Raw genomic sequence first — 11,160 nt, 5'->3', positions numbered from 1 at the left:
CATATTAAAGCGTCTTTGGTTTTTCCATGTTTTCTACAAAACAAAACCGGAAATTGAGGGGTTATGACGTCATTGGCAGGCGACACAATGACACTACGGACACGCTCCGTGTCACTAGTTAAAATAGTTTATTTCTCTGGATTTAAACATTCTTCGAAACATTTGGGATAGTGTAAGTACACAAGTCAGCAAAATATATAACACTGTTCTAGTGGTTTTTGGATATTTTAATAAAAAATCTTACATATTGTGCCTTTAAAACAGTTGCATTTGAATACTATTATAAGACTGGTTTATTTATTAAGCAATCGGCTAAGTATGAGGAATCAGAGACCATTCATGCTCCTGTGTGTCCCTGTGTGTGTTCTGGGGTAAGATGGCAGCTAGTTTTAGGATTGACTGTAAAATAAAAATGTCTGAGGACGGCTATGAAGAGGGCCACAGAGGAGGAAGAAACCCTGTGTGAAGTCATGATGCAGGTGTTTGTGCAGGGCCTGGAGCTGCTGTGTGCCAGCCTTGTTAGTAAATTGCAGCTCTGGACTCACTACAGCTAAATATTATTACTGTTAGAGACTGTTGAGGGAATTTAGAGTGTAGGGAAGAGGGGGAGAGGAAGAGTAGAGCGAGAAACAAAGCCAAAAAGTCTAGCTAGCAGATGTACTGCAGTTTGGACTATTAGCTTGGGAAGCATCTAGTCAGGCCGGGCCCAACGAGAAGCCACGGTCCATCTGTGGTGGGCTTTAACTGAGCTGGAATATGTCATGATGAGAAACACCAGCTAACAGTTACACAACAGTCCTCAGATTTGATTGGCTACGCAGTGTGCCAAGAGTGCTGATATACAGTCCAACAGGATTTTTCACTGTTTGTATCTCTCCTCTTGTCTGTGTTTGTACATTTGTCAGTCTGTGCAATGGTGCAATTTTTAAGTGACTCTTTCTGTATGATAACATTGTCACACCAGTAGGTGGCGACAAGTGTCTTTTTAGCGAATCATCAAATTATTCACTCAACTGATTAATTCAGGACCTAAAAAAAGTGTCTGTCTTAATTAGTGAGTCTTTGAATCATTCACTGAACTGAAACACACTGATTCATTCAGGAACAAAACAAGTGGCTGTCTTAATGAGTGAATCATTGAATCATTCACAGAACCAAAACAAACAAGTTGTATCTTTATAAGCGTCATCAAATCATTCATTGAACTGAATAATTCAAACACACTGATTCATTCAGGAACAAAACAAGTGATGTTTTAATGACTGAGTCATCAAATCATTAACTGAACTGATTAATTTAAACACACTTCAATCTGGAATGAAACAAATCAGTTAAACAAGTCTTCATGAGTGAGTTAGTGAATCACTCACTCAGACAATTCTTTTAAAACACTGATTCATTTAGGAATGAAACACCACTTCTGTGTGATGCTTGGAGATGCAATGGTTGATTCTTTGACTTTGTTTTGAACTATTTTGGTGGAGCAAAATTAGACAAAGGAACTGGCAATATTGTGTCTAAAATGTAAATGTACTTGTTACTAACAGCATAATAATTATTTCCACTGTACTAACATATGAAACAAACAGCAATGCATAATGCCTGGGAAGGAGTGCAGATTGATTGATATTCAGAGGTATAGCACATGGCATAAACAATTTTTTTTTACTGAAATCCTTGTAATTGTTTTGTCTACATCTAGTCTTAACATGTTCATTGTCCTTTCAAACAATGCCTTTGAACTGTAGTTTCATACAAACAAACGGGTCTGTTTGGAGGCTCTCTGTACTCAGCTCTTGACAAACAAATCAGTTCCATTGTGGAAAGGTCACTGACATCATGATGTAACCCCAAATGTTCCATTATATGCCTATTTCCATGAGAGACCAGCTTCTGTTAAAAGCGTGAGAAAGTCACTTTTATGCAGTGCAAAAAAGCATGAAAAAATAGGAGCGTGTTTCAAATTAAGCTTTCAATAACAAGCCATATTGAACACACTTGTTTGCTATGTAGAGTCAAGGGATCCTAATACACTGTTGACATATGTGGGATCAATAAGCATTCCAATAGAATCACTTCCATTGAACGAGCAATGGGAGACAAGCCCTGTCAGTAACATGAGACGCATGAGAAAAGCACAAGAGGAGAGCTGATAGTTTGACTCAGATCAACAGCCAAGTTACAATTGCTAAGGTGTTCCGGATGGCTGCTTACTAGCTGAAATCAAGAGAGCGTAAAGTCTTTATTATATTCAAGTAGAATTTTTTTGCCCATTATATTGTTCTGCCAGGTAAAAAAATCATTCAAATTTGTCTGGTTGTTTTGAAAAGTAACAACACTTTTGTTAGGTACCTGTAAAAAAGGTGATATTTTAATATATGTTAGATATTTTGTGTCTTATAATACAGACAACACTCATCGATATTCCAATTGTATTGGACTCAGAAGTAGAAATTGTTTGAAAAATTCTAAAATTATGATATTAGATTAGAACTATATGTTTAGGTAGTAACATGGTTTCAAAACAATTTCTATGTCTATGGTAGCATTAACCGTGAAATTACTGTAAAATAAAATGATAATTCAAACAACTTAGTTCAAATAATACAGGTTTTGACAAAAACAACATTCACAAAACCTCACATTTCTCACGAGTCAAAATGGCAAATGATCATGTTTATTATGTTTGATTTAAATATATTAATTCATATTTAATTCTATATACTTTTTTTGTATTGGTCTGAACAAATGCGGCAGACAGGCTGAATGAAAATGCAAATTCACTCTCTGAAAATCGGAGCTGCTCATGGAAAAGCAGAAATACAGCAGTTACCCCAGTTACCCCATACACAAAGCACTTATAATCACTTCTTTATTAGGCATTAGGCCTATATGCAGGCAGGATGCAAAGAAAATGCCATCAACATTTTTCTTTTCAGAGATAAATCCATATAATATTTTTACGGAAAAAAAAATACTCCTCGATATGCACAAATCACTTGAATGGCCTATTTCAATGTCAGAACAGCAAATTTCGTCAAAAGGTGACGAGAATCATTCATGTTTGCAGTACAAACAAAACAGTTTTTTTAACTTTAATAATTAATTATGGGTTTGTTCAAACCGCTAGCCTAAATCTAGAGAAATACAGTGATGCTTGCCTCATGAAATAGGAACTCTGGTCCAGGAATCTGACAGCAGGTCTATAGGAAAAGCATATGTGCAGATACTGTTGAAAGTTCTGCCTGGGTGGGTTGCTGCCCGAGGTGGGACTCCAAGCGCTAACTAGGCAGCCAGCGCCATCAGCTCAACATGAGGAGGCAACTAAGCCACATGGCACGGCACTCCTGGTCGCCTAGCAACAGAATCCTGGCAGTCCGCCTAGCAGGCTCAGTGGGCACAGCCAAAGAAACGTCTACATGGGATTTTTCCCTTTTTATCTATGAGCTCACATCATGCAGTACAACATTACAGGGGAAACATAACCGTTTTGTTTATTTGTGAAATGAATACGGCACATTTAGTTGATATGAGTAGGATTTCAGTAGACGGACTGACGGAGGGGATACACATCCCCTCAATCATCAACGTCCCAGCCCTAACGGATGGCCTGTGCTCAGGCTCATGACAAGAGCGGGTGGTCCAGAGGGTAGTCACAATGATAGCAGAGTCTGATGAGGTGCACCTGATGCGTCCCCATCCACGCCGCTATAAATCCAGCATTGCATTGTCTCCTCGAGGTACAGCCAATGTTCCCTCTAAGCTGAGCACACTTGTTATATGCTGCGCACAGGACACACGCAAAAATGAATTGGGAAAGCCATTTGGTTGAATTCTAGTAAATGCAAAATAATTGGAATGCTCGTGCAAACCGCTATTAAATTGGTGTTGCTAGAGTTAGAACCGGTGAATGCGGTTTATAGGTTTCATAGAAAGAGAATGATGTGCGCCAAATCAGTCGCTGTAGAAATTGAGTACTTTAATGGTTGCGGATGAAATAGCTCGACACATGCCAACACAAACGTAATGACATGTGAAATAAAATGTCATCATGCTTGATTAAGTGGTGGAAATAGCGGATGATGGGCACAGAACAGTAACAAAACTCCAAGACATTTACAGTCACACACAGGTGTAGTAGTGCGCAAACTCTACTACATGTGGATGTTTTAGATAACTGTAAAAGAATTCACGTTCACGTTTTTTGAAATATTTATTGAAAATATTTTTTGTATTATATTTTTATATAATATAAAATGATATTATATTATATTTTATATATTATAAGCCTAATAAATAATTGACATCAAACAGGGAATTCCTGAGCAATAACTGATTAATTTTTTCAACAACAAAAAAAGCTATATTATATTATAGCTATATTATATTGTATTATTATAAAGAATTGAGCTGTTCTGCGTGAGATTTTTTTTTTAAATTATTTGTAATAGAATTTCTTGGTAAGTAACACAGTGCTAAAAATGTTTTCTCATGTAACCTAAAATGTGCATCCTTTAGTTACAACAAGGGTCAAATCAAATATAAATAGCACATTAAAGTTAAAAGTTACACACTTTTTTGTGTGCGCTGTACAGGTCTGGTATAATTAATGTTTTTTGCTCAGGTGGCCGAAATGTCCGCCCAATAGAGAAAAGTTTTGCTCAGCAAGAAAAAAAGTTTGAGGGAACATTGGGTATAGCTATAGCGCAAAACAGCCAATAAAGGTACCATATTAGCAACATTTTGGCGAAATTTACTGGACCAAAAAAGGTCTACTGTCTATTGTCGATAATGTAGCGATGCATGAAGCTCACACTTTCAAACCAAGCAGTTTTCTGTTGGTCAACACTGCAAATTTGCATTATCAATTTGAACCTGTTTCAAAACCTGTTCTCACTTGTGCCAAATTCCCAGTTGCGTGGATTCCTATTCAAATGACTGGATTTTGCTGGAAAAAAATCTCTGAACAATGGTAAATTGTTGGGGCAGTCGTGGCCTAATGGTTAGAGAGTCGGACTTGTAACCCAAAGGTTTGAGTCTCGGTACCGGCAGGGATTGTAGGTGTGGGGAGTGAATGTACAGCGCTCTCTTCCACCCTCAATACCCTTGAGAAAATGGAGCTAAAATGGCTGCCCACTGTATGTGTTCACGTTGTGTGTGTGTGTGTATGTTCACTACTCACTGCTGTGTGTGCAGTTGGATGGGTTAAATGCAGAGCACAAATTCCGAGTATGGGACACCATACTTGACTACACGTCATGTCACTTCGTCACTTCACTTCAAACTTGATCACACCTTAAAGAGATATTCTTTATAAAAGTTAAGAGTCAACCACGCCTACCTAAAACGGCTCGTTCTAACATGCCCCCACATGTGGGAAGATTTGCATAACGTCGCCCAAATGTTCACGCAAAGAAAGAAGAGAACGATGAGCTTTGTAAAAATCGACGTGTTTCAGAAAGGCGGGGCATAGAGGAGAAACAATAATGTACAGTATGTGGAAAATAATGTTTTTTTAACCTTAAACCGCATAAACACATTTCATTACACCAAATACACAAAATAATGTTCTTTTTAGCATCATATGACCCCTTTAAGATGCAGGTCTGACCATCACTCTCACCACAGCATTTTTACTTCAACAGAGGCATGCTAATCTTGCAGTGTCTGTCTTCACTCCCATCACATTGTGTACTGTATGTTTGCTTAGTTGCCTATCGGTTTACAAATGAAAAAAGGGTTCACTGAGCTGATCCCACATCACCGGGATGTGATTTTACACTCTCAACTCTCCACGGTGGGAACAAACATCAGCAGGGACTTAATTGGCTTGGGTGGAGACACTTTTCCTACTCCTGCCAGTTGAGATGCTTAGCATTCTTCTGCACATTCTGCCACATCATAAGCCACCCTGCACAAATTACTAGAACATTCCTTAGTTTAATTCCTAAGTTTAGTGAGAGAAAAACAACAAACAATTGTGAATAACTTCCAAAACAGGGCACATGCAGAGCAATAAAAAATATATATATTTACTTAGCCCATATCTCAAGTTTCTGGCGACAAGCAATATGTTTATTCACACTAAATGCAAAACTGCTGCAAACCATGACACAATCACAGACAGCAAAAAGATATTTGATGTTCAGATGAGAAGTGATAAGCAATAAATCCGGCAATGATTTACACAGAAATGTATCACTTGTTGCACTATCCTATCGATTAAGATAATGCGCAAAACCAATCACCTTACAAATCATAATCATATAACTCCAGCGTTAGGAATATTATATCATACACGTCACATATAAAACAGGCATAGCGTGGAGCTGTAATTGAGAACTGCATTTCCTTAAATAGCCACATGGCCCTTTTATGGCCTATTAATAGCAGCACACTTTCCAGCTCTAATTCCAACCCTAACCAACTCGCTCACGTCTCCTTAAATATCTCATCGTCCTCTAACTACCTAAGAATTGAATTAAGCTCGAGCTAAAAGGCCTAAACATAAGCATTCCTGGCTCGCTAGTGTTCTCTAATCCTTTTACATACACAGTTGTAATGAGTGGAAGCAGGAAGTTATTCTTTATTTGGAATGCCACCAAAAGGGGGCACCCCAAGCAAACTGCTCTTCCATCCCACACAAAAAAAGCTCCACAGCAATTCCTCAATGAGGAAATATTTCAGGCACGCATGCCTTCTGCTGGAAAGGAAGACAGTTAGGGCTGACTGAAGAATGAACGAGGAGAAAAGCAAAAATACAGCATCACAATCAGTACATTACTTCATATTTTTCCCAAGGAGATGGTCTATATTTATAGTCGTGGGAGTGCCGCAACTATTTCCACATTGTTTGTCTCTACACCCAGCTATGCCAAGCATGGTGGGTTTCCACTACTTCAAAAGAACGTTGCACTACCTAACAAGGAAGTCCACAGTGGATCTGAACACAAATGCAGATGTTTAATAGCACAGAAACAACCCGCTAAATGTGAAGGTTACACATTATCTGGTTTGTTTAGTGAAGCAGCAAACTTGTGCAGGGCCCTGTGGCGTGACAGTCCTGATGTGACTGAGACTTTCTGCTCTTTTGAGCAGTCATGAGGGAGACAACAGCTTGCTGACCAGCTCTGCAGTGAGCTGACCAGCCCTCCCTTCTCCTCCCTGTCTGCGAAAGCCGACTGGTCAGACCACATAGACACAGCCGCCGCCGCACTCCAAACCGCCACGATGAGAAGAACAGCACACAGACGTCCTCAGCAGCAACTGAATTGACATAGGGGCTCATTATATAAAAGGTTAAATACAATATCTTCTGGATTGAGGCAATCTTTTAAGAGGAATGCAGTAAAACAGTGTTATTATCCCCGGACGAACCCACTGACACACTTGGATGCCGTTCTGTCTTAGGGTCTTAACTCAGTGGGCTATGTGAAGAATAACTAGAATGTTCAGAACGGGTAATCTCAGAGCAGAATGTTAATCCTCTTGGGCTCAGCACCAGCCACAAAAACACATTTCAGGACACTGATGGAAAAACAAAATGCGAGAGGTATTTTGCTTAAATTATATGATTGCTTCATTGGTGCAGACACAATTTATTGTTTTGTTTAAACAATGCCAGGCATTTCTTTTTCATTAATGCATCATGTGCTGCTTGGCTCACAACCTAGCTTCAATAGTGTTCCCTTGAGCTGAAAAAAAAAGAAGAAAAAAAAAACCACTTGTGCGTCACGCTGCTCTAGCACATGCGCATGTGGAGGGGAAAAAAAGGCGAACCCGTCTTGAATTCCATAACACTCAAATGTTCAGCTGAAGCTGAACTCATCATGTCATATGCCTAAATGGCAAATACATGCATCTGGAGCCAGACATCGCTTCTGTTGCTGCTGCTGCAGACTCTGCGTGCACGCAGGCACGGATGGCTGAGAGATGTTTGTAATCTTAGATTTGGGATAATGTGACCCAGCGAGAGGCCCCAGAGCAGGCAGACTACCGAATGTCCCCTCTATGGTGCAAAACAAATCCACTGAGGGAGAGCACATTAATGCAGACAGAAGCCCTTACTGAGGCAACAAACGTGTCTGGGAGCGTGCATATTACACATTTTGCAATAAAAAAAATTCAGAGTTGCTTAAATTGATGTGCTTTGCATCATTATTAACAGTAATTTTCTAATCATTGCAAGTTGCAGATGGATGTGTTAACCAGTACAAGGATGTTTAAACACAGGCTGAGTGCCTAGTCTAAAGCCATTAATTTCAATATCCAGATTAAGATTATAAATCATCAAAAAAAAATAATACTAATTTTGGTGCTTCATTTACTCACCCCCATTCATATGGATTACCTTTACCATTTAAAAAAAAAAAGTTGATTACAGACTTTCGCAGATGGATTAAAATGTCTTAATTTTTGTTTACATGTTTTATTTCTTTTGAATTTAGAACAACATGAGGGTGAGTAAATGATGACAGAATGCCTAAAGTGATCTGACTGAAAAAAATTTTTGTTTGCAGCAAAAAAACTGAACTGTAAAAAAAAAAAAAGTAGTTACCTTACTATACTATACTATAATATTCAGTTGTCTTTCAAAAACATTTTTATTGACTTAAAAGTAAAAAAAAAAAAGTCTAACCATAAAAATATGCATCATTTTTGTTATTATTTTAACTAATAATAATATCTTCAACAGTCATGACTGATGTCTGATTGTACCGTTAGAACAGCATACTACCTCATTCTGTTTTGATAGTAAGTCCTGAAGAGGCGGGACTAGGAGGTGAACAGATGGACCAATTGGAGACGGGAGGGGGAGGTCCACAATGATTGGCATGTCATTGACTGAAGTAGAAAAGTGGTAAACAAGTCCTCCCTGGTGTGGGGAGAGGGAGGCGGTGCCATAAGCATGGTAATTACATATGCATGTTTTCCAGTTTCCAACTATTTTTTTTTTGTGACTAAGTGGCTAATTTCCACAACAAACGTTTATGGCATATTAATTATAACCAATTATAACATTTATTAACTATAATTAATAATAATTACAATTAATATTTAACAAACAAAAACAAATGAAAGTATTATATTTTTAGCTTTGACAAAACAGCCAAATATGTTTTTACTTTTGTTTTGGACCCTTTAATTTATTTTATATTAATTATAAACTATTAGAATGTTTATTCATTATAATTAAATATAATTACTTATAATTAATATTTAAAACAAAAAGGAGTGAAAAAAATATTTTCAGTTTTGACAAAAAGTAATTTTACCTATTGTTTTGGACTTTTATGCTAATTTTAACCAATCATAATATTTATTAATTATAATGAATAATTACTATTATAATTAATAACATTATAATTAATATTTAAAACAAATAAGTGGAAACCATGTTCAACTTTGACAAAGTGGCCAAATATTGTTTTTACTTTTGTTCTGTTCTTTTGTATTTTGTTATTTTACTTACCAAAAGTAACTTAACTGAATAGCAGTACCAAAGTACAAAAAACTATTTTTTTATCAATTTTTTAACATTAGCTGATAGTTCATCAGAATTCATCAGATTTATCAAACATTTTATCGAACACATAACTGAACCATTTAAACAACCAGACTCATTCCAAAGGCATTTATAAATGCGACAGCAATGTCCAATATATCATCGAGTATGATGAGCACCCACGAGCGCTTACGTGTGAATAAGCATGTGCACTCAAACTCTCTCTAGTTACCACTGACAGGCGCAGACGGTTAGCCTTGCTCTCCACTGCCACAGCGGTGACCTGCGGTCAGACCCCTGGCTCCATCAAGCCACATCCTTATCTGGAAACACAATCCCACTTGGGATCATTCTAGACACTCGGCATGAACCACAACAGTACACACAGAGAGGTGGATGTTTCCTCCACTCAATCCCACAAGGCTCAAGACCCAGGTGGGTAAAACTAATAGACGCACACCTGCCTCTGCAAGCAGGTCACTGCAGATCGGTGCCATCTGTTTCTATGATTCTTGTGCAGAAAACAAAACAATGGAAAGAAAGAGACAAAATAACAATCAAATATCTGTCCCACTCTCTAATATCCCTGGATTTGTGAGCAAGAAATGTGTGAGTCATTAAACCGTCTGTATTGAAGTATGCATGGCAATTCCTTCACTCTCTCTCCCGCCATCTAGCTTAGACAAACATACACTTGTTCACCTATAGAAGGAGCAATAATGTGTGTGAGGAAAAAGTGAGAAAACATTTCTAGTCACCATTACTTTGGCCAGTATGACGCAGTGCAGAACAACATACACATACCCAACTTTTGGCAGGAAGGAAGGAAGGAACTCCATATATGGGATGAAATGCATCATCACAAAATTGCATAAAAACTTTGTGATGATGCATTACATTAAGTATTTAACTACTATGTACTTACACAGTATCAAAAGTGATTTGCAATTCAACATGAACATAATAGGTACAGTGTGCCTACCAATTAATTTTTTTACATATTAAGTACATAGTAGTTAAAAACACCTGATATAAAGTGGGACCAAATGATTAAAATAAAAAAAATTATATATTCTTCAGATTTACCCAGACAGCCAATCTCTCTCTTTTTAAGTATAGCTCTAGTCTATGTAGTTTTGTACAAACACCCAGACTGTGTTCAGTGCCAGTGTCACGCTAGGCTCCTACAAACCCGGCAGTTCTCGAAAACCGAACAGACACGAGCCACCACAGTCTGGCTGATTCAGAAAGAGGGGGAGGCTGAGAAGTTTTATTTTGGTTTTCCACTGATTTTGGAGGTGTTTCCTCTCAGCGCAAGTGTTTGCTAAAAATACTTGACTTCCCAGATTTGCTTCATTACTGCCTGGCTGATGGGGGGTTAGAAAATACCCCACTGCTGTCCGGGAGCCACAGACTCACTTCACAAATCAACACAATCTCATACAGGAACACACACACACACCCCTACTTCACTGAAACCACCACACATTTATTTGTAATAATATACAACGGGTGCTCACAAATATTAAGGCGCTAAATGTAGAATCACCTGAGAGCATTAAACATGTACATGTAACTCCATTTGGTTGCTATTCACTTTCATTGTATGGAAAAGAGCAGCGTGAACATTCTGCTAAACTTCTGCTTTTGTGTTC

General features: G+C 38.0%; 1 protein-coding gene across 1 annotated transcript in view; it reads right to left on the bottom strand.

Annotated features, from left to right (window-relative positions):
- The window catches only part of LOC107726460 (insulin-like growth factor 1 receptor), a 92,844-nt gene that overhangs the window by 4,890 nt on the left and 76,794 nt on the right, over positions 1–11,160 (bottom strand). The gene's annotated exons all lie outside the window — the stretch shown is intronic.

The sequence above is a fragment of the Sinocyclocheilus rhinocerous genome, unplaced genomic scaffold (genome assembly GCF_001515625.1).
Source record: "Sinocyclocheilus rhinocerous isolate Xijiao unplaced genomic scaffold, SAMN03320098_v1.1 scaffold553, whole genome shotgun sequence".
Lineage (NCBI taxonomy): Eukaryota > Metazoa > Chordata > Actinopteri > Cypriniformes > Cyprinidae > Sinocyclocheilus > Sinocyclocheilus rhinocerous.
Note: the sequence above shows the minus strand (reverse complement) of the source record. Positions and strands in the feature narration are given on the sequence as shown.